General features: G+C 38.8%; 1 long non-coding RNA gene across 2 annotated transcripts in view; it reads left to right on the forward strand.

Annotated features, from left to right (window-relative positions):
* The window catches only part of LOC108712826, a 49,830-nt gene that overhangs the window by 12,974 nt on the left and 9,844 nt on the right, over positions 1-27,012 (forward strand). The window contains exons 3-7 of one of the 2 annotated variants that reach the window (XR_005966614.1): positions 867-1,040; positions 2,642-2,698; positions 4,889-5,060; positions 9,310-9,416; positions 10,105-10,237. This is a non-coding gene — a long non-coding RNA (uncharacterized LOC108712826). The remainder of the gene's footprint in view (positions 1-866; positions 1,041-2,641; positions 2,699-4,888; positions 5,061-9,309; positions 9,417-10,104; positions 10,238-27,012) is intronic. The other variant, XR_001935048.2, reaches the window with a different exon arrangement.

A 27,012-nucleotide genomic window follows, 5' to 3' on the forward strand; every position in this document is an offset into this window, starting at 1 on the left:
ATATAATGCATAGTTATGTTCCAGATATAGATAGATGCACATATATAATAGTCTCCATAAATAAATGAAATAGGGGTTGTTATGAAACCGTGTGCAGGAAACCCATTTTTTTACAGCTATGAGTAACTATAGCCGTGATTTACTGCATTAATATTAGGCAGACATATATACACAAGTCGATGATAAATCCCATTTTATGCGGTTAGTTAACACCTTACTTACCCAGGAGCTAACGTGATGTAAAGTAGCCTTTCAGAATATCTTTAGACCAAAAGAAAATCCGTAAGGACAATTCCATTGGCTATGCATATCATCTGCATATAATCATCATTACAGCATGGAATCTTAATGGAACATAATTAAAGAATGGAATGCTTTCTTGGCCTGTGATTGAATATCCAGACAGTATATTAGCTGGATAAGAAAATGCACCTCGGAATGTGAGCAGTATCATTAGCAGGTATTTGTAAAGCACCAACATATTCCACAGCGATGTACAATTGACTGAACGTTTAGGTCACCTTCATGTAAACAAATAACAAACAGTAGTGTTGTAGTGAAAATGAGAAGTGGATATTTATTCAAACTTTCGGCCCCTACATTGAAGCCATAATCAGGTCTTTCTGATGACGGCTTCGACGTAGGGCTGAAACGTTGAATAAATCCACTTTTCATTTTTCACAGGACCTGTGAGTGCGGTTGTTTTTACCAGCACCCAGGCATTTTTCCTTATGTTTTTTGAGCGCATCAGAACAGGACTTTATACAATATATATTGTTATGTGTTTATTATGGGGCTGGTGAAAATACATGATCATTCTCTTCTGAACAAATGTTAACCAGATATATGTGTCTAATTTTTCACAGACTAGACCATCAACGATAAGTCCTGGGCAAACCACCAGCAGCTGAATTAAAACTGACCAACATCGGCCAGCAGCAATTACATATTTCCACTTGGAAATCATGGGACTTTTATCAACTTCCTGCCAAATTTCAGCACTTAATCAATGGTACAGGCCTTCCCTGCTGACAGAATGGGTAATGTAGTATTTGGTGGATCCTATACCTTCATTTTTATTCTTCTTTTTATATTAATTTAATGAATAAAAAAAATATATATCCAGAATGCTCGGGATAAGGGATCTTTCTGTAAAATTATTGAAACATTAAATAAACCCAATAACATTGCCTTCAACATGGATGAATTATATCTTAGTTTGGGCCAAGTACAAGTTACTGTTTTAACAGAGAAAACGGAAATATTTTTAAAAAAATAAGAACTAACGGGGGAATGTAATAAAAATCGCTAACGGAAAAACTATTCGCAATGCGAAAAGTTATGCCTTTGCGCGAACAAATTTTGCTTTGTGCGAATTTAATATAGCTTTTGCAAGCCCGGAAACTGTTTAGCGACCACTTCCGACAGTGAAAGACCGTTTGCGAATTTTATAGTTTGCGCCAATGCGCAGTCAATATAATAAAACTTCTTACTGAAAAAGTCGTTATGTTTACTCCAAAAGATTACGACACCTTCAAGCACTTCTTATGAGTGCGCAATTAAAATTCGCAATGCGCAATTAAAATTCGCAATGCGCAATTAAAATTCGCAATGCGCAATTAAAATTCGCAATGCAATAACGGTTTTAGGAACAATATTACATTGCGAGATGTGGATTTTTAGTCTTATTGGTGCGAATTGTTTTGCTCTTTGCGACTTTTATTACATTCCACTGTAAGAGACTTATCATCGCCCAACTTTGGAAATCTGAGGAACCTCCGGTATTTTTAGGGGCCGATTCACTAAGCTCGAGTGAAGGATTCGAATGAAAAATACTTTGAATTTCGAAGTATTTTTTGGGTACTTCGACCATCGAATGGGCTACTTCGACCTTCGACTACGACCTTCGACTTCGATTCGAACGATTCGAACGAAAAATCGTTCGACTATTCGACCATTCGATAGTCGAAGTACTTTCCCTTTAAAAAAAACTTCGACCCCCTACTTCGGCAGATAAAACCTACCGAAGTCAATGTTAGCCTATGGGGAAGGTCCCCATAGGCTTGCTAAACTTTTTTTGATCAAAGGATTTTCCTTAGATCGTTGGATTAAAATCCTTCGATCGATCGAACGAACGTTTAGCGCTAAATCCTTCGACTTCGATATTCGAAGTCGAAGGATTTCAATTCGAGGGTCGAATTTCGAAGTATTTTTTACTTCGAAATTCGACCCTTAGTGAATCTGCCCCTAAGTATTACTTAACTTATTGCAATTGAGAAATTGGAATATTATGAAGCCAAGAATAAAAACTCTCATAAATATTATGTGAAATGGGCAGCTTGGACTACCAGTAATCAATCATAAGTGGGCTCAAAATACGACTACCGCTAACTTTTTAAGGGCATACAGTATATCATTTCCTATCCTTTTCTCTATTCTTTTTATTTCTTAACTTTTCTTCCTTTTGATATCTCTTTATTTTTAAAAAGTGTTTTTTTTGCTTTTGTTTTCCGACCTTAAGTAATCATAAAAACTGTCCATAATGACTTATGTGTAGATTGACAACATATAAACAGTGATGCTTTTGTATGGCATTGGAAAAAAAAAGCCTTTGTTAATTTGTTATAACTTTCCCCCGCAGAACAGGAAGACTGAAAGATAGGCAAATTTTTTTTCGATTCAAGCAAAATCAGCACAGGTAATGTTATTTTATACTTGTTGCTATTCTATCATCCTTATTATTAATAACATGTATTGATAAAGTGCAAACATATTCTGCAGTGCTGTATAATAAATGGTTGCCTACACTGAACATACAGATACAAATACCAGAAAAACTTACAGTACAGAATTTGTGTTTACTGGGACTGAACCCAACTGACCTCAGAGGTGCAAGAGGTGCTCAGGGGCTCCATAGTGAGGCAATTCATTAATTATAGTTGCATCCAAAAGCACACCTTCTGTTCTGTTTATCTGTGCCTTTCATGAGCTTATTGCAAAATATACGGCTACCCTGTACCCTAACATACAGACCACCAGAGTATCGCTATATAATGTACATGAACCATTTGAGCTACATTTAAATTGCAGTGCTGGTATTTTACCCCTCACAGAGTGACCATTAAGGGCAGAGACATGGGAAGATTCAGGGAAATTTAGTTGCCCGATGACTAATCGCCTCTTCTCCCAGCGACTAATCTCCCCGAAAAGCCTTCCCGCAGGCTAGAATCGCCGGTAGGTTGGCACTCAGATTGCTTCATTTTCCGAAGTGGCCTGAAGTTTCGTAGGCAGCTGTGGTCGATTTCGGAAACCGAAGCGATACGAGTGCCATCCCACCAGCATTTAGATAATATTCGGCGGGAAGGCGAGGGGATTAGTCGCCGGGAGAAGAGGTGGTTAGTTGCCAAGCGCCGAATCTTCCTTTGTGTCTCTGACCTAAAGGTGTCCCATCCAATGTTGGTTGGTTGGTGGTGCGCACAAAGAATTTTGTTTGAAAACACAACGTTTTCTATTCATTCTGACCTGAGCAGACAGTTTTTAAAAACTGTGCATGCAAGTTTAACATATGTACACAAATGAATTTTTTGAGCACAGAGCCGAGAAGGAATTAGAGGGAACATTGGTCCCATCATATCAGTGATTCGTTGCTTCTAGCAGTTTTACAGACTTGTTGACGGCTGCCCCGATAGTTATAATGTTCTACGTCCTTATGGGGAAAAAAACACATTCTTGGCCAACGTACAAGGGACAGTGTAAATGATGTGCTTGTGGAAATGTGAAGCAACTTGGCTTACTCGGTGAGAAAGTGGAAATGGAAAAGTTCACAGATTTGCATTGCCATAGTCCTTACTTTTGGGACAGGCTGCAAATGTGGTTATTGAGTGGTGATGCTCGGCTTTGGATAAATAAACACTGCTGTTGATTTTTGTGCAATAAGTCCTACATATTAAACTAGTGAGGAATGATGAGTATCAACGAGTATCACCACGGATGCTGCTGTATTGCAGTGATGAGTATCATCGAGTATCACCAAGGATGCTGCTGTATTGCAATAAACTGCACCATTGATCCATTATCCATTATCCATAACCCGTTATCCAGAAAGATACAAATTAAGCCCATCTCGAGTAGACTCCATTTGTTTTCTAAATAATCCACATTTTTAAAAATGTTTTCTCTGTAATAGTAAAACAGTAACTTGTACTTGATCCAAACTAATATATAATTCATCCTTACTGGAAGCAGAACCAGCCTATTGGGTTTATTTAATGTTTACATGATTTTCTAGTATTCTTAAGGTATGAAGATCCAAATTACAGAAAGATCTGTTATCTGGAAAGCCCCAGTTAGCAAGCATTCTGAATAACAGGCCCCATACCTGTAATATATTATTAACAGACTGGCAGCTTTTTTGACATTCTTGTTTTTTTTTAATTTGTCTTAAAGTTCCTTGCCAGCCACCTTTTCCCAGTGCAATGGTATAGTGTTGAGCCAGGCTTCTCATGGATATACAGTTATCCCTATATAAGACCCTGCTACTACATTTGCTTATATTGTTGTACACAAGCCAGAATACTGAAATAAGGTGTGATACAACAGAATGTACCAACCCAGCCCTTAGGGACCACCAAACAGGCCAGGATTTGGGTTTCCTTGTCTGAACCCAGGTGGTGGTAGAATCAGATGGCACAAGGGTGCTCAGTCATTTTGATTAACTTCCCTGTTTTCAAGTAAGGTTTTTCTTAAATCCAGGCCTGTTATGGGGTCCCTGGGGACTGCGCTCAGAAACACAGTGTTACAGCACTGACAGATATGGATGTAAATAGTTCAATACCTTGACATCACTTAAGATATATGAAATTGTCTCTCTCTGTGTTGTTTTTACAAGGGCTCAATGAAACATATTTCCACGCTGGTTTCTCGCTGCTACGCTGAAGACTATCGCAGAACGGAAATACTGAAGGTCGGCGTCTAAAGCGAGAGCAAGATACACGATTATAAAAATGGATTCCACGTATCTCACCAACAGACAGTAAGAAACACGTCACTTTTTAGCCAAGGTAGTTGAGCTTTCTGATTGGATATTAAAGGAGTTGTTCACCTTTAAGATAACTTTTAGTATGATGTAGCGAATGATATTTTGAGACAATTCGCAGTTGGTCTTCATTTTTTGTTGGTTAAGGTTTTTGAGGTATTTAGCTTTTTATTCAGCATCTCTTCAATTTGTATTTTAAGCATTCTGGTAGCTAGGGTCCAAATTACCCTAGCAACCGTGCATTGATTTGAATAAGAGACTGGAATATGAGTAGAAAGATGAGTAATACAAATTAGCAAAACCAATACATTAGTAGCCTTACAGAGCATTTACTTTTTAGATGGGGTCAGCGACGCCCATTTGAAAGCTGCAAAGTGTCAGAAGAAAAAGGCAAATAATGATAAAACTATAAAAAATAAATAATGACAACCAATTAAACATGCTAAAGGTTACCACTCCTTTAATAGCGCTGGTAGGTTTTTTTTGTGTGTGGAAGCTAGTGACTAACCAATAGGGGGCACTTATCAAAGGGTAACAGTACAGAAATACGGTAGGTGCAAATTATGCCATTTTCTTTTTACTCCCAAAACAACAATTAGTTGTGAACATGCATAATTATACGCTATCATGTCATGTGCTGGATTTATTTTTTACCACTAAACCTAAATACTTAAGCATCTGTTTCCATATGCTATATACATGTTTATTATAAATATCTGGGGGCTTGCAACAGCTGGAAATTACTCTAACTAATAGTATACAGATATGTTATCCGGAAACCCGAATTATTGAATTCCCGTCTCCCATAGACTCCATTTTATCCAAATAATCCAAATGTTTAAAATTGATTTCCTTTTTCTCTGTAATACCGGTAATAAAACAGTACCTTGTACTTTATCCCAACTAAGATATAATTAATCCTTATTGGAAGCAAAACCAGCCTATTGGGTTTATTTCATGTTTATATGATTTTCTATCAGACCTAATATATGAAGATCCAAATTATGGAAAGATTCATTATCCGGAAAACCCCAGGTCCTGAGCATTCTATATAACAGGTCCCATACCTGTATTACCTTCAGCAGAACAGTTGATTACATTCTATATTATTGTCATTATACAGTACTTAGTGATGGGCGGATTTATTTGCCATGCATGGATTTGCGGTGACTTTTTGTGTTTCGCCACCCTAAAACTTTTTTTTGCGAAACTGCGGCAAAAATTTGCAGGCAAAAAATTTGCAGAAACAAAAAAGATTGTTGCACGCATAAACATTGTCGCGTGGCAAAATTATTCGAACATCCATTGACTTTAATGCATTCGGACAAAATAGTCGAGCGTATAAAAAAGTGTTGCTTGTGTAAAAATTGTCACGCGTCAACATTTTTTGGACGCCCATTGACTTCAGTGCGTTTTGTGAAATTTTTTGCAGTTTCGCGAACTTTTCAGTGAAGCAAAACGGGACAGATTCACCCATCACTAATTATACTCCCTGCAGGCTTACTGGTACAGATACAGTATGGGATCTATTATTTGGAATTCTTGGAACCTATGGTTTTCTGGATTAGCTGGGGTTTTTTTTTGGATAAGGGGATTTTCTGGATAAGGGGGTTTTCTGGATAAGGGGGTTTTCTGAAATCTGGATCACCATACCTGCTAAAATAATTTAAACATTAAAAAAACCAGGCACGATTGTTTTGCCACCATTATGGATTCATGCAGCTTTAGTTGGGATCAAGTACAAGGTGCTGTTTAATTATTACAAAGAATAAAAGGAAATCATTTTTAAAATTTAGCATGATTTGCTTAAAATGGATTCTATAGCAGATGGCCTTCCCCTTATACTGGAGCTTTCTGGATAACAGGATTTCAAATAAGAGATCCCATACCAGTCAGTTGGCAGGCTGGTGGAGGCATAGCCAATTGATGCAGTGAAAAAAATATTTACAGACAATCTATCCTCTTTACACAATTAAAACAAAAATCTTCTGATCTCTCTCTCTCTCTTTTTTACGGAAAGTGATGTTGGTAGCTGCAGTTCAGCAGCAGTTGCAGTGCCACATGTAGGACATGACATCAGTGCTTGCTTATCAAAACCAGGAATGCAGGCCTACAGTACACTGGGTGTGCATTACTTAGAAAGAAGTGTTACTGGGGTTTAAATCATGGCTGCTCACACACAAGGAGGGCTTGGATAGCTGTGCCATTGGACAGATGCTTCAAGTCAAGCCAACAGCTCCATGCGAGGCAAGATTAATGATATCTGGAGTTTGTATAAAATAGCTAAACTGAGAGAAAGTTGTGCCCCACTTATATAACTTAATAACACTTAAAACCAACTGTGTCTTTTTGTGCAACAACCCAAAGAACCAGTGCTTTTCATTATTCAGTCCCCTCACTCTTTTTTTTGTTTTATACTAAATATAAAATATGCTGACCCTGCTTAATGGGCAGACTGGGGGAACTGTATACTTTTACTGCTTCTGCCAGGTGTTTCAACATAAACCTCGCCCAGCTAATTTGGGCTATTTTTTTCATAAAGAATAGAACATTTTATAGATTTATAGCTACCTTCTGTCTGTTGAGTCCTTCTTAGCCAAAATATTGCACCACATAAACAGTGTTTCCCCCAAATATGACCATGTTGAATTCTAACTAAATTGGCAGTTGTGGTGTTTATACAAATGGCCTGTAGATGTCACTGTGCTCAGACTTATACTGAGCACACTTCCTGACAGCTTAAAAGTGAAAGTTACTGTTGTGTAATGGCTGCATGACTCTGCTAATAAAGCACTATTATACTCTACTCATCCTCGGCTACCTAAAACATAACAGCAGTCTTTCTTCATGCTCCCAAGAAGTGAAGGAAAACGGCAGTTCTTCTTGGCTTCCTCATCTACATATTCACCATGCACTTGCCTTGTAAATAATAATGATAATTATTATTTTATCATCTTCATCCTTCTTTAATCCTACCAGTTTTATGTGTGTTTCAGGAACTGCAAGCCCCTGCCCTATAAAGCTAAATAAGTAGATAATACAGGTATGGGATAAGTTATCCAGAAACCCGGTAACCAGAAAGTTCCGAATTAGAGAAAGGCCATCTCTCAAAGACTCCATTATAATCAAATAATCCAAATTTTTAAAAATGATTTCCTTTTTTCTCGGTAATAATAAAACAGTAGCTTGTACTTGATCCAAACTAAGATATAATTAATCCTTATTGGAAGCAAAACCAGCCTATTGGGTTTATTTAATGTTTACATGATTTTCTAGTAGTTTTAAGGTGTGAAGATCCAAATTACGGAAAGGCACGTTATCTGGAAAGCCCCAGATTCCAAGCATTCTGGATAATAGGTCCCATACCTGTAATATAATTTTTGGCATCGTATTGTATCCATGAGCCCAGAAAATCAAGTTGCAAAGGAAACATTACACCCTGTATCTTTTCTAAGTCCAGAGGAAAGTATAGGAAATAATGTTGATAAATGAAATTTGAAACATTTGAATCGGCTCCAGAGCTCTTTGGCACACAGTCAACCTTCCTTTGGCAAGAACAAGCTTTTAAACATGCTTGAAATATGTACATGTACTTTTAAGTGCGATTTTGCTGTTCAATCAGTTTTGTAAGGGGGGAAAAAACTCAAAAGGTTTAAAACTTTAAATACTTAAAAATAAATATTTACAAGAATAAGTTATATATAATACTTCTGAGAAAATATGATATAAACTGGTTGGAGAGAAGCATAAAAGGAGGGGGTTAGAAATTTAGTCTCAAGGTGGTGAATATGTACAGCAGGCATGGGAATAGGACTTATTTATAATCATGTATCCATCATCAAACATATTGTCTTAGATAATAACTGGGGGACGAGAATTCCCTGTCTTAAAGTTTATATGTATAAATGTTGAAGGTGAAAAGCAATATGCTCATTCCTACTAATGTCTTATATTCACTGCCAGTGTCGGACTGGGACACCAGGGGCCCACCCAAAAACCTTAGACCAGGGGCCCACTCTCAGTACTAATATTCTTCCTCTCCTCACTCAACCTCTATTCTCCTAGTTTGTTTTCTTTACATACTATAATCTATTATTCCATCTATTTAGCCTCTTTGTTCTCATATAATAGGGAATGGTCATGAAATAGGCCAAAAGTTTAGCAGCATGAGGGCCCACTGACACTTTGGCCCACCGGGAGTTTTCCTGGTATCCCGGTGGGCCAGTCTGACACTGTTCACTGCAGTTTCCCTTAATGTTGTTTCTCTGGCACAGATATCCCCAGCATGAGTGTATTGTGGATCCCTGCATTCCAGCTGTGGTTTGGCGACTTCTATTCCGGTCCTGGCGCTTTCTCTTGACACCACCATGCATTTGGAAAGGTATTTAGGTGTTTACATAACTAAGAGCAGTTTGCCTTCTGTATCATATGATTGGGCAAAGCCTATATATTTCCTAAATATAGATGCCCAGATAAAATGGTGACATCAATTTATCATGTATTTATAAATGTATTTATGTATTTATACAGAATTAGGTGTCTCACTTTGAGCAAATGATTGCAGTCATGCTATGATGTGATGGTTCAAAACCCCCATACAATCTGAAATAAATGTATCCATCCCAGAATCCTTTGTACTACTATTGTTTTTGTCTGTGAGCCATGCCTTAACTCAGTGATCCCCAACCAGTAGCTCCCGAGCAACATGTTGCTCCCCAACCCCTTGGATGTTGCTCTCAGTGGCCTCAAAGCAGGAGCTTATTTTTGAATTCCAGGCTTGGAGGCAAGTTTTGGTTGCATACAAACCAGATGCACTGCCAAACAGAGCCTCCTGTAGGCTGCTAGTCCACATAGGAGGCTACCAAATAGCCAATCACAGCCCTTATTTGGCACCCCAAGAACTTTTTGCATGCTTGTATTGCATTCTTTGAATGTGGCTCACGGGTAAATAAGGTTGGGGTCCCCTGCCTTAACTAATGCAGTGGAATTTTCATTTTTGTATCAGCTTCTGTTTGACATTTTAAAAGAAAGTTTTCCCTTTGCTTAATCGTTTACCTTTCAATTTACAGCACTAAAGTATTAATCCGACATATGGAAGTGTGTCGCCTACCTGAACAGGACTTGTACCTAAGACAGAACCCTGCTATAAGATGAAAGGAGATTATTCAATGATCTATAGTGAGGATTCCTGTGTTCCTGGAGGTAAGCGCTTACATTTAATACGCCATTGTAAAAAAGGGCTCCAGGACTTTGGTTGCTTGAGTTACCTGCTGTCTATATCATATTTTGGATGATAACTAAATCTTCTGCCGGCCCGTTAGGAAGCATGGGTCATGGATCACATCATGGGGCAACTGTCTGTCTTTAGGAAGTTCAAAAATATGGAACATTGTATTATTTACAGCATGGACAAGCACCTACATTTATTGTAACCATGTTAGGGAAAAAGTACATATGCTCAAGTTACTCACTTGAGCAATATACTTTTTTAGATTTATTTCAGTGATTTCAAAACATTCAAACCAGTGACCGCTCTTGCAACATTTCAGGATTGCTACAGGACAGGCAGCTCACTAGTTCCTTATGTAGGAGGTTTCTCCATCCAGAAGCCTCCCTGGGTAGGACTTATATTATCAGTGAGCTGACAAAAGTATAGCCTGCCATTCTCTGATGGTCATTCAGACTGGGTCATCTGCTTAGTAGGCTGTGTTTGGGGTGAAACAGCTTCCCCAACCAATGCCTGGTTAAGAACTGACCACGTATCTGTAGAGCAAGTTCGAAATCCTGCTGGTGACCTTGATAAACAAGTTGTTTATGGGTATGGCTTGCTAAGATACATTATGTCAAGCCTATGCAGGAAGGCTACAGAATAAAAAAACATGAACTGCTATTCAAAAATAAATAGCAACATTGCAGTATTCCTCAGGAGAACTCTTTGAACAAATTTGATTGAGCCTAAGGGGTTACAACCCTAAATGCAACTGCAGTTGAGCCAATGTCATTCCAGGTCACTGTGTGCTGGAAGAGGTGTCTTCTGTCTTATTTATAACACCAGGTCCGGACTGAGAATTAAAATAGGCCCTGGCATTTCAGGTACATAGAGGCCCAAACAGCCCCCACCAGCCCACTAAATACTGACTTTCTATGGGACCTCATAGCAGCCCCTCTGGCATTTGCCAGAACCCACGGATTGCCAGTCCGGGCCTGTATAACACAGTGCCTAGTGCTCTGCTGTAAACCTACAGATATGGAAATAAAAGAAAAGGTTCAGGCGATAGTATATAGTAGCCCTTTAGATTTTCATTAAATATGGTTAAAAATATAGTCAAGCTTTGTGTCCGCTAAGAATAATTCCTCAAACTCTCTGCAGGCCATCCACCGCCAACACTCCTCAAACTGTGTAAATCGACTGGGGGTTTTCAGCGAATAAGTTTGAAGCGACTTGTCTGGCCAACATATTTTCTCGTGCCAAACACAATGCACTGTTAAGCTCAACTGTTCAAATGTACCACACAAAAGTAATTGGACTCTATCCTTGGCCAAGAAATCCAGCCTTGCAGCTGAAAAGGCAAGCAAAGCAAGCGCCTTAGACTTTATTTTAGAAAAATCCAATTTCTATTTATCTCATTTTCTTCAATTAAAGGAGCGCAGGAGCTTGGAATAACAAAGCTTGTGGAATTTCTCCATTTTTAATCACAGAGTTTCCTAAATGGACTCCGGGGGATAGGTATCAAAATGTCACTGCCTGCTGCAAGCTGCAAAATAGCTCACTTTGTGCCAAAACGCATAGCTAGCCCATACTATATACCTATGGCTGTTATTTCAAGCAATATTGAAATAGACAAAATTCCCAGACCAGCATATAGTGTACAGATGTGATGGGGGTAAAATGGGGTATTTGCTTCAGAAGCTCTATGAAATTTTATATAAACAAGCTGCTCTGTAGTCATGGGGGCAGCCATTTAAAGTTGAAAAAGGAGAAAAGGTGCAGGATACAAAGCAGACAACAGATACGCTCTGTAGTATACAATGAGATTCTGCAGTACTTATCTGTTATCTACTGTGTATCCTGTGCTTGAATGGCTGCCCCCATGGCTACACAGTTTTATATAAACTATAGTAGAGTTTCTGAAGCAAACATGCCAGTTTTACCAGTGCAGGGCATCACTACATTAGATTGTCATTCCTTAAAAATACTTTCATTCTTTGGTGTTACTGTTCCTTTAAGTGATGACTGCTGGCAGGGTGCATTGTGCTTTACGGTGGCTCTGCAAACCTCCTAGTTTTGAAGTTGTAATAAGGTAATGTACAATGAGCCACATTAGCAGCCTGGTGCATTCTATGTGGCCATGCAAGGCAGTTATAGTAATGCCTTTATGGAAACATAGGGGCAAATTTACTAAAGGGCAAAGTGGCCATCGCTAGTGAAAATTCACCAAAATGACACTCTGCAGGGACATTGCTAATTTACTAACAGGAGTCGAGGACAATTTGCTAGCGAAAGAAATCAGTGCTAACAAAGTTTCATGCCCTTTTGCATACTTCCAAATGTAAAGTCGCTGTATTCCTCCAAATAAATTTGGGGAGGGAGAATAACAGAAATAAATTTCATATAGTGTAGTATTTTTAAACGTTTTTTGCTGACCCCCTTGGTGTCTATTTAAAACCACCGTGCTTTACAATTCACACTATAATTGTGTCATCCAATGTTTCGTGCCAAACTTAAATTCAAAGCAATTTTAAGGAAAAAATAAAAAAATAAAAAATATTAAAAAATAAAAAATGGAGGAGAAAGGATTGTTATGTGAAATATTACATTAAAGAGTAGCCAATACGTGCAGCCCTTGCTGTTATTTTTTCACCCTGTGTGCACACAATAATTACGTAACTTTTAAGTGCTGAGTGTGAACACTCTAACCACAATTCAGAGACCGATCGTGCCAGTAGCACAAACAACTCACCAGACGTGAGTTTTGAAAGATCAAAGATCAAAAAATGCCGACTCCAGCCTCCACTGGTTCCACCGATTATGCTGAGAGATAAAAGAGGTTCATGTGCAGATTTCTCTAAAAATAGTTTAATACAAATAAAAATCACACTCACAAACGTTGGCTTGTACACTGCAAATAGTAAGTCTTTTAGTGTCCCAAATGTCCAATCTGACTCCTCGGCGTCCCTGAGAGTCTCGTGTTGCTTCAAAGTGGGCGCTTCTGCACAGATGAGCTGTATCCCGCTTACGCGTTTCGCCTGTGCTGGCTTCTTCCTTGAACTATATTTGGACTTTTGTTACTATTTTTCAAACTATATTTGGACTTTTGTTACTATTTTTCGAACTATATTTGGCCTTTTGCATACTTGCAGACCCGTTTTGAGAGGGACACTCCCGCTTTTGACAGCTCAACCCTCTGTCACAGATTTGTACTGATAAGTCCCGAGTTTCTTTTTGATCTGCTGCACTGAACAGCCAGAAACAGATACAAAGTTTCAAACTTAATTGGGTCTTGGCAGACAGCCCAGAATAGATACTTAACATACTTTTGTAACAGTTTGATAAGATAAGAACGAAGACTCACAGCTTAAAGGGCAATTCACCTTCATTTGCAAAACTGTAATAACATATAAAAACACAGAAATGTGTTCAAACTGCCAAATTATGTAAAATGAACATGGTAATAAGGGGGTGTGGCTATGTGTGCCAAATCTGTTTCTCCCTCCTTCTCTAAATGTTGGGAGGTATGCACAACGTTAACCTTTTTGCCAGAGTCTGCTTTGTAGGTTATACCTGGCGAAGTGATAAGATGAAGCTTCATCCTCCTCTATTTTACTGTATGTCAGTGACATCATATCCTGTATGCTGAAAAGTAAAAAAAAAGACAAAACGCTGGCGTTTTTTTTATATTTTAAAGTGGGATTATGTTTAAAAGTTGTCACTGTTATTTTTTTTTAAATTTTCTTTTAATCATGCCACATTTGCTCATGTCTAGGGCATAAGAGGATCTCTTTTGTCTTTATTTTGCTTCTTTGGACATTTGTAATAATAAGTGGCCACAACATCACTAATAAAGACATTTATATGACCTATTTGTACCCGTCCTATTCAAATTGACCTAAGCATAAGTGTGTTAACGAAGTTTCACTAGGCAAAAATTAATGCTAGCGAAAGTTCGCTATGAAATGCTTGCGCTGACGAATTTTCACTGACAATGCTTTTCTAGCGCTCGTCTGCCCACACGTGACTTTGCATTTTGATGAATAAGCATATACGCGAAGTTGCGCGAAGTGTTGAGAAGCGAAAGTCGCACCTAAGCAAATCTGCCCCATAGAGAAAACCAGGTTCCATTTCTCTCTACAGTCCCATTCACACAATCAATTCACACAATTGGTTATGACAGCAGAAGCTACAGAATACATAAGTAATTATAGTAGAAACCACAAGATTTTACTTTTTCCTAGAATTGATGCATTTTTTTTGTCTGGTCCCATACAGGGCAGCAACATCTTTTTTCTCTGGATTTTACACTTTCACAGAATTGATGACATCCTCTGGGAAAAGTGAAATTGGGGTTCTACTGTACATTGATACTGTAGATTTATTTTTCTCAAAGTGAATCTTGTCTGAATGGTATCAAGTATATATATATATATATATATATATATATATATATATATATATATATATATATATATATATATATATATATATATATATATATGTATATATATATATATATATAATTTATTTTTGTCTTCTTGTTGCAGAAGATCAGGGTGCAAAGGGCAAACAATGGGAGCAATCTGCCATATTTTCTGCACTGTCCTGTACACTGACCCCCTCCCCAATAAATACAGTGCTGCCTGTCCCCTAACTTCTGTGCCATTTAGACACAGGCATAGGCCTCAACAGTAGCCTGTAGTAGGTAGTAAACATAGGGCTTGTGCCCACTGCACTATGCAACTTGCATTGATTTTTGTATTCAGCACAAGTTGCAGAGCACAGCATGACCCCGGGTGCAAGTGCTTTTTAAATTAGCTCTAAGGGGTACACTATTCTGCCAATTTGTACCCTTGCACTTGTGTCTAGGGTGTCAGTAATTGACTCCTTATTAGTAGACGGAGGAAAAGGGAAATCAAATGGAGACTGGGGGCATATCTGTTTGGCAGCAACAAGTAGGCATTGTTTCCCTAGGGATTTTCTTATTATATTCAAATTCATCTGCTTGAAGATAGTACTCATTGGCGGACGGCCCAACAATGAGATCTTTGCACTGGGCCCTGCTGGTGGGTGGATGGGTGCTGGGGGGGGGCACATTTTACAAAAGGGACCCTCAGTTTCTAGTTACCCCAATGCCCTGGCACTTTAGCTGACTGGGACACCTGGGGCCCACCCAAAAACCTTTGACCAGGGACCCACCATGTAATCTTGGACCAGGGGCCCACTCGCACTACTATTATACTCCTCACTCAACCTCTATTCCCCTAGTCTCTTTTCTTTATATACTATAATCTATTATAGCCACTCCTTGAAATAGGGAATGCCCATGAAATAGGCCAAATGTCTAGCAGCACGAGGGCCCACTGACACCTGGGCCCACCGGGACTTTTCCTGGTATCCCGGTGGGCCAGTCCGACACTGCACTTTAGTGTTGTATAAACTCAGCACATACTGTATATATTAGAAAAAGTGAAAGTGCATCTCTGTGCCAGCCAGACAAGGTAAAAATTCACTGACAATTATTTATTCTGTTGAATGGCATCGCTTGCACTCCGATTTAGGTCATTGTGTTATTGTTAAATGCTCAGATAAATCTTGCCTGAAAAAGCACAAAAAATAGTATCATTATATACAAAAAGGGGGGAAAAAGCTAAACTGGAAAAACATATGCCAAGTAACATCATGCAGGCCTTGGAAAACAGGAATTTATTATTTACAATGAGCATTTAACTAGAGGACACAGCATTTAATGGCTAACAGCTGTCTAAGAAATTGCCAAATAATGCACATTTGATGCATGTGAGACAGCTTGAAATTATAGTTCTGCTTTCCGAATGGTGAGATGCAGACTCACATTAATTGTAATCGGGAGCGAGACATAATGCACACAAGGTATAATTAAAATATCACAGCTTGAATTCGGGCTTCTCCGGAAATGTGTTGCCGAAGTGGAGAGAAGCCACATGGCTGGGAGGGAACAGGTTAACATTAAAAGGCAATGATAACATATTTAACAAAAAAACAGATTGTTGATAATATGTGATATCAGTCTCCAAAACTTTCTGCAGCTTTTATATAAACGCATTCATTTGATTATGGGGTCTGAGCAGTGTCTGGTAGGTTAAACCTAAATGCTTATTTGCTTTCCTATGCAGGTATAGGATGTGTTATCCGGAAACCTGTTATCCAGAAAGCTCCAAACTATGAGAAGGCCATCTCCCATAGACTTTATTATAATCAAATAACGACAGTACCTTGTATTTCGTCCTGACTAAGATATCATTAATCCTTATTGGAGGCAAAATAATTCTATTGGGTTTATTTAATGTGCAGAATCTTGGGTAGGGATGTAGCGAACTGCCGATTTGGTGTTCGCAAACGCAAAAAATGCGAACGTTCGTGAACAGTTCGCGAACTTCGAACACCCGCTAAAATCGTTCGAATCGAACGATCGAAGGATTTTAATCGTTCGATCGAACGATTTTCATTCGAATCGAACGATCGAAGCATTCGTTCGAATGCTTTTCATTCATTCGAATGCTTACAATCGTTCGAACGAATGGAAATCGTTCGATTTTTAGCGGTCAAAGGAATTCGAATGGTCGAACGATTTGTATTCGAATCGAACGCGAACTCAAAATGCGACGTTCGCGAACATTCGGCGGACGCGAACGGTCGAAGTTCGCGCGAACAAGTTCGCCGGCGAACAGTTCGCTACATCCCTAATCTTTGGGTGTACTTGGGGTAGATGGAACTCTGATGTCATTTAATGATAGACAAACTCTTGGACCTTTTTAGTGTTGTTTGGTTTCTAGTCTTTCCTTGCTTTCTCTTCAGTACGAGACCAGCGCATAAAGCTCCCTCATCAAGCCAATACAGGGAACTATGTGCTTTAGATCTGTGATGTTAAGGCTGAACAGATCCACATAAAGTTTATGAAGAAAGATGAGAATGTCCCTAATGCCAATAAATAAGAATTTGCCATTGATCATTCATGGGTCTTACCAGGGCAACCACATTTTTCAAGAAGAATCTGCAAACATGGATCTAGTGTGATTTCCTATTTTCAATATTGCCTTCAGATGAGTGCATGGAAAATATTTAACTCATTTACTCTAAAGTCAATTTGTTGTGCTAACTGACCAAACTCTTAACATTATCTTCCATGTTGTTTGGTAGCAGGGCTGTTCGTGGCACTTCTTAGGACCAACACAGGCATTTTACGTTTTTTGGTTTTATTTTATTATTTATATTTTATAAAATTTTGAGTGATGTATTTAAAATGGAGTCTATGGGAGACGGCTATCCTGTAAATCTGAGCTTTCTGGATAACAGGTTTACAGATAACGGGTTCCATAGCTGTACTTGAATAGGAATCATTTTAGACAGGTTAACTGCAGAATTCAAGCAAAGGAAATTAAGAGAAATATGCAAAATAGATAATCAATTGACACTTAGGGGCACATTTACTAAGGGTCGAATTTCGAAGTGAAAAAAACGTCGAAATTCAACCATCAAATTGCAATAGTTCGATATGCAATATGGCCTTCGATTCAACATATTTAATCGATCGAGCGAACAAATTTAAAAAAACCCCCAAAACTTTGACTACTAAAAACATAGCCTAATGTTGCCTATAGGTTCTAGGAGGTCCCCATAGGCTAACATAGCAATTCGGCAGGTTTAAGGTGGGTAAGTCGAAGTTTTTCGAATGGTCGAATATTCAAAGTATTTTCAATTCGTATCGAAGTCGAATTTGGCCTATTCGATGGTCGAAGTACCGAAAAATTACTTCGAAATTTCCGTATATACAGGACCTTTGGGGTGTCCAAGGAAAGCAGATGAACTGGTTAGTGTGCCGATGCTTCAAGACCACATATTAGTGTGTACATAAAATAGATTTCTTTTGAAGTCCTGGATTGCCTTCAAGAGCAGGACTATCATTATCCGTTTTTGCAAGATATTAATCTATTAACTGTCTTCTCAATTTGTTATTCAAGTTTTTGGCAAGTGACTGATGACCTAGGACACATGTCTTGAGATTTAGGGCTAGTACTGTCCACAACAAACTAGACACCCCCTCCCACTCTCTACCCATTCCCTAAAAGGTTAGGCTGTGGACACAGGCTGCAGTGGGGCAGGCAGTAAGGACAGAGCTGGTCTGTGTCCCCTCATGCAAACTTAACATCACAACCATTACTCCAGACAGAAGTGCTCTATGCAGGGGTACTTGTGCCCCTCTGTACTGGTAAATGATAAATTACCCCTAATATCTAAATGGTACTGCCCCTTCAGGTTTTGAAAAAGCATGACACGTTGAGTATTATTGGGGCAATGTAATAAAATGTAGAAAATCATTCCAATCATCCAAAATCATTCCAAAGTAAACAATTATTCCATTGTACATATTTGATATGGGTACTTCAAACCAGTAGTTTTTCCATTTATTGCTTATTTATGGCAGGCGTAAGGGGGTAACAGTAGCGGGAGCACACCCTATTGTTGCAGCACCATTTTTCTGAAGTCTTGGGGCACTTGCTGTGGATCTTCTAGTTGTACCACTGACAGGTTGTGCCAATCATCTTTACCACTCCTTCAGTGCCCAAAATCTGTTTATTGACTTCTTACTGGTGATAGGAAATTAAAATACTTATCTAATTGTGTTCTAGAACAAGTCAGTTTTTGGATAATTTCCTTTAAACTGACATTTTTGTTGATTTCTAGATATACTCTGAAATGGTCCAGATTTAGATGGGTAACTGAACCATGGAGCTCGCAAGGGACAAGGCTTAGAGGAAAGTAGGCGGGGGTTTTTGTGAATGGGCAAGGTCAGAGGACCAGGGCATGGCTTAAGATGTAGTCTTGACTATTCAGGTGGTGGGATGCACTCACACTTAGTTGTTAGGGATTATTTATTCTGGATCAAAGTGGGGAATGCAGAAGAGTTCCAGACATATGGGTATGAAGTATGGTAATGGTAAATGTACCAATACCCCATGCACTTAAAACACACTTGGAAACCTTCAACCATGTTAAATCCCAGCGAGAGCCTTATCAGCATGGAGTATATGTATGCTTTCCAGCATTGGATTCAGTGTCAAATTGGATACCAGAAAAACTTCCGGTAGTTCCAGGTGTCAGTGGGCTTCTTGCTTCTAAACATCTAGCCTATCTCATGGTCATTCCCTATTTCTTAATGGGAAAAAATGCTTAATAATGGAAGAATATAGTAAGTAGATAAAAGACTAGTAGAATAAAGAGGTTGAGTGAGGAGAGGAAGAATACTATTTTTGGAAAGTGGGCCCATGATCTAAGGTTTTCTGGTGGGCCCTTGGCATCCAGTCCTACACTGGTTGGACTGGAGTCTCCTCGGTCAACCAGGGCTACAATCTGAAGGGCCCCCTTGTGACCTCAGGGCCCCTCTCCTAGCGATGGTCTCACCCCCCATGGACCCGGTAATGGCCATAGACAGTGACTATTTGTTGGCCTGGTGGTGGTGGGGGGGCTTTAAACCTCTGTGTACTTTAATACCAGGGCCTATTTTAAATTCCAGTCTTGGCCTAGTTAGAATTCTAGGTTCAGAAACACAGAAGCAAAGTTAATATTAGTTTCACAACATCACTTTATTAACATATCCCACTGAATTTAGGTATCTGGTACAATGGTTTTGTAATTTGCATGTGCCCTGGTGTCTGTTTATAGTTATTTTATTAAATGCTCATGAAGTAATACATTTAATACATGAATAAATTAAGGGAGATCACAGTGCAGTAAAGGGAGAGAACCCCACCGAACTCTACACAGGAGATACTATGAGTAATAGTAGAAGTTAGAGATGAAATGGGGAAGACTTTTCTTCTGTAAGAGCAGCCTATGGATGAGAAGCCCAATATGGAATGTTTGCTAACTACTCATGAATTTGCTCTAACTGTTTCCAGATTTGGGATTTTGTAGCTTCCTCTGTGAAACATCTAATTTCTTCCATATAACAGCCTTATGCATTGTAATACGTCGGTTTAATGTTATTTTATGCGTGTGTTCCTGTAAAATGTGTATTTTACGCTCCATTTCAGTTCCTTACCAAAAATACTTCTGTGCTCATCACCGCTGAAGTCATAGATGGATGTTAAAAGCAACTTTCTTGGAAAACAAGCTCCGTGCCTTGAAATTTCGGGAAACAAATAATAAAATAATGCAGTGAAAAGGTGTGACACATTTGTTTTCCCTTTTAGTGCATTTTACTTGAGTTTGAAGATTTTATTTCCACGAATGGGACTTAGGTTTGATTTCACTTGAGGGAAACAAATGGGCATATTGTAAAAGATCTCTGTAAAAACATTGACCATTATATTCATAACCCTGGTTACATTAATATAGGGACATTTCTTTTTAGAATGGGCTACAAGGGTGACTTAAGCTCCCCATAGATGCAAAGATTTATCTTGCGGAACGATCGATTTTAGCGAAGTCCGACCAATCCTTTGAAATGATCGTACGGTTAGTGGGATTCGAACGATCGAGCATCTTGCGATTTTTAGGCCGACATCTGTCAGGAAATTGATCGGCCAGGTCAAAAAATCTTTGTCGGTCCCAGTGCAATCTATCTATGTTTGCAGGGCCAAGCAGGCAGCTCCCCTTTGTTTTCCTGCCAAATTGGTCTTTTTAGTTGATGGACAATTCATACGATCGTACGATCGTTCCGAGAAAATCGTGGTCTCAAGATAACGAATGGATCTTTTAAAAATCTCAACATCTACGCCCAACTTTAGTGCACTTGCTCTGAAGGACAACACTTGGCTGGTCCTGAGTAAACAGAAAAGGTCTTCTCTGATTTAATACATATGTTCAAGACTGTTAATTATTTCATGTCTAGTCGTATCTGCAGTACTGGCTTGTGGCCACCAATTATGCAAGAGTCGTTAAATGGTTTCTGTCATGGGAAAACGTTTTTTTTTCAAAAATGCATCAGTTAATAATGCTTCTCCAGCAGAATTCTGCACTGAAATTAATTTTTAGCAAAAAGATTAGTTTTATATTTAATTTTGAAATCTCATATGTGGCTAGATTCCCAGGTGCTATTAACCATGTTACTTGTGCTCTGATAAAGTTTAGTCACTCTTTACTGCTGTGCTGCAAGTTGTGATATGGAGTGATATTATCCACCCTCCAGCAGCCTATCAACAGAACGATGGGAACGAGGGGCTGCTCTTATCTTTGCTATAATCATCTCTCACTTACCTATCTAAATGAACAATATAATAGGACACGTCATCAACCTCATCATAATTTATGTATATAGAGCCAGCAAGTTGCACAACCCTTTACATTCATTTATAACAAACACAATAATTTAAAGGAACTCAAAAAACATGTTTTTTTTTCAAAACGCATCAGTTAATAGTGCTGCTCCAGCAAAATTCTCAGACAGAGCAAACTGATTTTTTTGTATTCAATTTTAAAATCTGACATGGGGCTAGACATGTTGTTAACTTCCCAGGTGCCCTCAGTCATTTGACTTGTGCTCTGATAAACTTCAGTTACTCTTTACTGCTGCACTGCAAGTTGGAGTTTTATCAACCCCCAGCAGCCCTTCATCAGAACAATGGGCAGTAACATAACTAGGTGGGGGCGGGCGCCGGTGCAGCCCGCCCCCCCACGCCCTCCACGCTAATTTTCTTTGCAGCTGCAGCCGACTACAGCAGGGTGTGATCTGCCAGGGGGCCCTGCAGGGGTGCAGGCCTTGGTCCAATTGCACCCGCTGGTTCCCCGGTAGTTACGCCATTGACAATGGGAAAGTAACCAGATAACAGCTCCATGACACAATATAACAGCTCCCTGGTAGATATGAAAATAGCACGCAATAGTAAAAATCCAAGTCTCATTGTGGCTCTTCCAGTTAGATTGAATAGGAGAAACAATATCTTATCTGAAAGCAGTTCCATCATGAAGCACTAGCTCTTTTAGAAAGCACAGGGTCAGGCAAAAAGACATGATATGGCTGCCTACACACCAATATTAAAACTAAAAATTAAAGGTTAAAGTGAGATTTTAGAACTTGTGTTGTATCCTACATATTAGTAGAACTATGTTTGTATGGTTAACACGGCAAGGAATTCACTTAGATATGTAACTTTGTTGTATTATGCCAAATTGGTTCCACCAGGTCAACCTATAGTGATATAATAATGGGTTGTCTTTTCCCTTATACAATAATCCAGTATATATTCTTGTGCAGTTTTGTGATTGAGGATACCCAGCTTTTGTCAATTCTTTTCTATGAGCAGAGATAGGCCCTGACGGGTAGAATACGTTTTTTATGGTTGTCCTGATGGATTGTTGTATAATGGAAAAGTTAACCCTTTATTATATCACAACAGGTTGACCTGGTGGAACCAATTTGGCAGGGTGCATATTTATTTTTGCACCGAAATGTATGCCTAATCCCGTATCTGCACCCATTTGATTCATGTTATCTATAGTTTATAGCCTTAGGCTGTCACTGGGATGACAATAAAAATCACCTTTGCTTTTAAAGGTAAATAGGATAAGGAAAGCAGTGATTGTTTTCTTTTAACAGGAAATAACACTTTGTCAGGCATAGAGAATGGAACATGTTTTTATTCCAGATAAAGTAATGAAACCCAGTAAGCTCATAGCACTTCCATTGTCAGAAGAGAGACCTATTTTAATAATATTTATTGGCACCACATGCTTTATTTCAGCTGCTCTGGTAGTGAAGGTTAAATGCTTGGAAACTTTCAACTTTTTTTTTCTCTGGAATAAATGTTTACATCTTTTGTTGTTCCAAATGGGGTGAATACCAGTAATTATTTCCATCTGAAGCCTTGTAATTCTCCCAGAACATTGTGAATTCTTTCTTTTTAAGTTTTCCTTTGTTTCAATACTGAAGCACAACACCGGTGACTCAGGATTGGAGCAAATTTGATGTTAACTACTGCAGAACCCATATTATAATATATTTCTATAATATGAATGATACAATTATATTACATTTATGTTATATGTTGTATGTTATTCTATGACTATTTTAATTGCTTGTTACAAATGACAGTTTTGTTGAATCTGAGTGTGAGGACTTTCTGTAAAGTTATAAAACCCATATTTATACAAGCATCAAGAATTCCATAAGAAAAGTAGATATTAACACATTTTCAGTCAATTTCTACCATATCATAAATAATTTAACAATTAACTCTTACTTTTAAATTAAAATTACATTATTATTATTTATAAAGCACAAACATATTCTGTAGTGCTGTACAAATATAGATTTATACAGTGAACATACAGAATTACATACAAATTAGCCAATAACCAGTTCAAAAGGTGAAAGGGACCTGCCCAACAGACCTTACAACCCAAACGGGATTGAAACACGTGGAGGCTTATTTATTGAAGGTCGGATTTTAGTGGCTTTAGAGGTTTGTGAAAACATGGCTAAACCCACAAACTCTAACACCACTATTGGTAATGAATTTATTAAAAGCTCTGATTAAAAATAGTATGAAAGAAAAAAAAATGTGCTGAAAAAAATCCAAATACTGTGAAAACAAATTTGAGTTTTTCGGACAGTTCGTAGTAAAAAAAAATCAGAAAACTTCTAACAATCCGATTGGTTTAAAAATGGTCGAATAGGATCTGCGTTCCTCCCATTAACTTCTCTAGCAATGCAACAACTTTTACTTGGCGAAGTTTGGCATGAAAGGCTTTTTGTGTTTTTTTTTCTCTTGATAAATCTCAAATTTTTAGAGCTTTTTAGAAAACCAGATAAACCACACATTCTGCAATTTGATTGTTAGCAAATAGGCCCCAAGGTGTGGCAACGGGCAAGACCAGAAGTGAGAAAGTTGACAGATATAGCATAGAGCAAATTAGGCCACTCTACCAGAATACCCTATGATCTCCCAGTAGGCCCCACCCTAGAATAATTCCCATCAAACCATCATTATTTCTAAGGAACCATATAAAAAACCTATACCATTTGGCTCTTAATACCTATATCTTGAGTGGGTCCAAAATGAAAGGTTCTCTGGTGGTTCCTAGGAGACCCAGTCTGACACACACTGTCACTCTCTTTATTCCAAACATGGCAACCAGTAGAAACCCAGTTGGTCACTTTGATCCTGCCACCGTTGTAACATTTATGGTCCCTTGTTATTTGCTTGAAAGTACTAAGTTATGTTTTTTTTAACAACCTGGTCATGTCTGGGCCATGACAACTGTAGCACTAGAACAGGTTTAATGGCTGATTTGTATACAGAACCACCAAGTCAAATAATTAGTACTGGCAGCTGGACGTGAATTTCTAGAGTTGTATTGAGCCATTGTATTTTTTCTAAGAGTTTTATTTACCCATTTTCTGATCCACCATTACTTTCTTAACCTAACTATTTTTTCATTGATTCATTCTAGCTGCCTGCTGGATATTCCAGGTGTTTATCCATTTGCAACACCAGGGAAAACATTGTACTCAGCAGGACACCTTTCCCCATGGTGAACCCAACTGACCCATGCTGTCAGGGTGGTAAATAGTTAAGAGGCCACAGTAATAATAAAATAATCTCAAAAACCACAAAAGACAAAAAAAAAAAAAACACCTTTGGTAGATACAAATGTACAGGTTCCTCTTAAAACGAATTACCCTAACTTTGTTGCTTTTTAAGGCTGGTTAAGCTGTCAGCCATCAAAACACTGAATTAAATGAGATTTTTGCGGCAGAGGAGTATGGGGAGAGGGGGTAACTGAAATGTAACCCAGTGTGAATCAGACACACTTGCAAATCGTCAATCAGATCTTGGGATTTTTGCCAAAAGAATTGAGAAGCTGCTGCTCAGATTGTGGGTCTATTCAGCCTCAAACAGAGCTCCTCTCATTTTCAGTTCTGCGAGGCAGTGCTATGGGTATAGCAGGGAGGATGTGAATGCCTTCTGTTTCGCCCAGGCTTTTACTGCGCTCAGACACAAAAACTGTTTTTATTGCATACCGAGAATGTGATGAAAGGTGTGAAACAACAGCACCATATTCAGTCTGAACACCAGAGAGTGGGAACATCCCATTTTTTTATTTGCTTGGAAAGGAAACACAAATCCCAGACCTTCCTTAAAGTAAATGTACAGTTGTCCTCTGACAAATATGCTAGATAAAGGGACATTATTGTGCACGCAAACGTAGAAATTAAACACCGTACAGTTCATTAAAATATCAGTTTACTTGTGCAGCGACCTAAAAAAGCGGCATTTCATCAAGCTAATGGCCTTCAAGAAAAGAGAGAAAGAACTTAGGCGATTAGCCTATTATGAGGCTTTCTCTTAATCACAAACAAGGGCTGTGGTTCCCCGGGGAGAGTTGTATTCTAATTTACATTGGAGCCACAGATCACAGTAATCAATCTTGTGTAACACATTTACAGTGTAATTGCAGCAAGATGACAAAACAGTACTTGCCACAGTTTGGCTTGAGTTGGGGGGGGGCACCACTACCTCTGGTTTTAGTATTGGAATTAGGATGTGGCACCATGTCTATGAATATGCAATGAGAGCTTATTAGTGGTCTACAGTGGTGTCTGAGATGAATGACATTATCTCGAGATGGGTATGGCCTAAGCATGAATTTTATAATGACCCATTTTTCATGGCTTGTCATCAAGGATATATATATATATATAATGCTGTGTAAACTCCTTTAGCTTTCTCAGCAACAAACGCATTGCTGTTGCTCTTCCCTTCTGCAACTGTCACAAAAATATGCAGATTGGTGAGCTCGTCGTCTTCATATAACTTGGGAGGAAAATAGTAAGATTTCATGTTGGAAAAATAAAATCAGAGCAGGTTTTTTTTTTTTCCAATCATTTATTTATAAAGCACAAGCATATTATGCTGTCATGAACACAGGCAAGAGATCTGTAAATAATAAGCAGAAAATATATGTATATTTATCATATCAATATATTTACACACATATGTATGCACACACGCACTCGTATAAATACACTTACGGAACTGCACTGAATAGGGAACAACTTGGAAATAACGTCCAGCAGGAGTTGCAAGCAACAGTTGCATGGATTGCAGAGCCTTTTATAGACAAGCTAATCAGCAGAGTCGCCAGCCAGGGTAAGGGTAAAAGTCTCATTTGATGGGCCATAATAATAAGCCAATAAGATAATTAGGGTCCTATTTAGGGCTCTAGGGGCCTAAAATAAATATGTAGTACTATTCAATAAACAGGAGATGTACCAAAATAGGACGTCATAGGGCGAAAATCAGGTTTCTACTGCCAGCCAACCCCTTTCCAATGCATTACCAGATAAGCTTGGGCACATAGGAAGAGCCATTGCTTAGCATTGCTGTTTTGCAGGCCTGGGGTCTTAGTTTCAAATCCAGCACCGGTGGTATTAACTAAATTATTTTTCTGTCATGTTATTCATAAGGGCAGAGACACACACTCAGATTCGGGCGATTAGTCACCTGGCGACAAATCTACTCTTCTTCAGTGGCGACTAATCTAGGGTTGCCACCTTTATGTCTGGCTGAGACCGGGCGCGTCCGTGACGTCAGTGGGTGTGTCTGTGACATTAGAGGGTGTGTCTGTGACATCAGTGGGCAGACCCGTGACATCAGTGGGAAGACCCATGACATCAGTGGCCGGGGGTATGACGCGGCGATCAGCGATTGGCTGATCGCCGTGTCAATCAATGGAATCCCGCCCGGTTTTCCTTATTTGGAAAACCGGCAGGAAGTATAGA

The sequence above is a fragment of the Xenopus laevis genome, chromosome 3S, assembly GCF_017654675.1.
Source record: "Xenopus laevis strain J_2021 chromosome 3S, Xenopus_laevis_v10.1, whole genome shotgun sequence".
In the NCBI taxonomy this organism is placed as follows: domain Eukaryota; kingdom Metazoa; phylum Chordata; class Amphibia; order Anura; family Pipidae; genus Xenopus; species Xenopus laevis.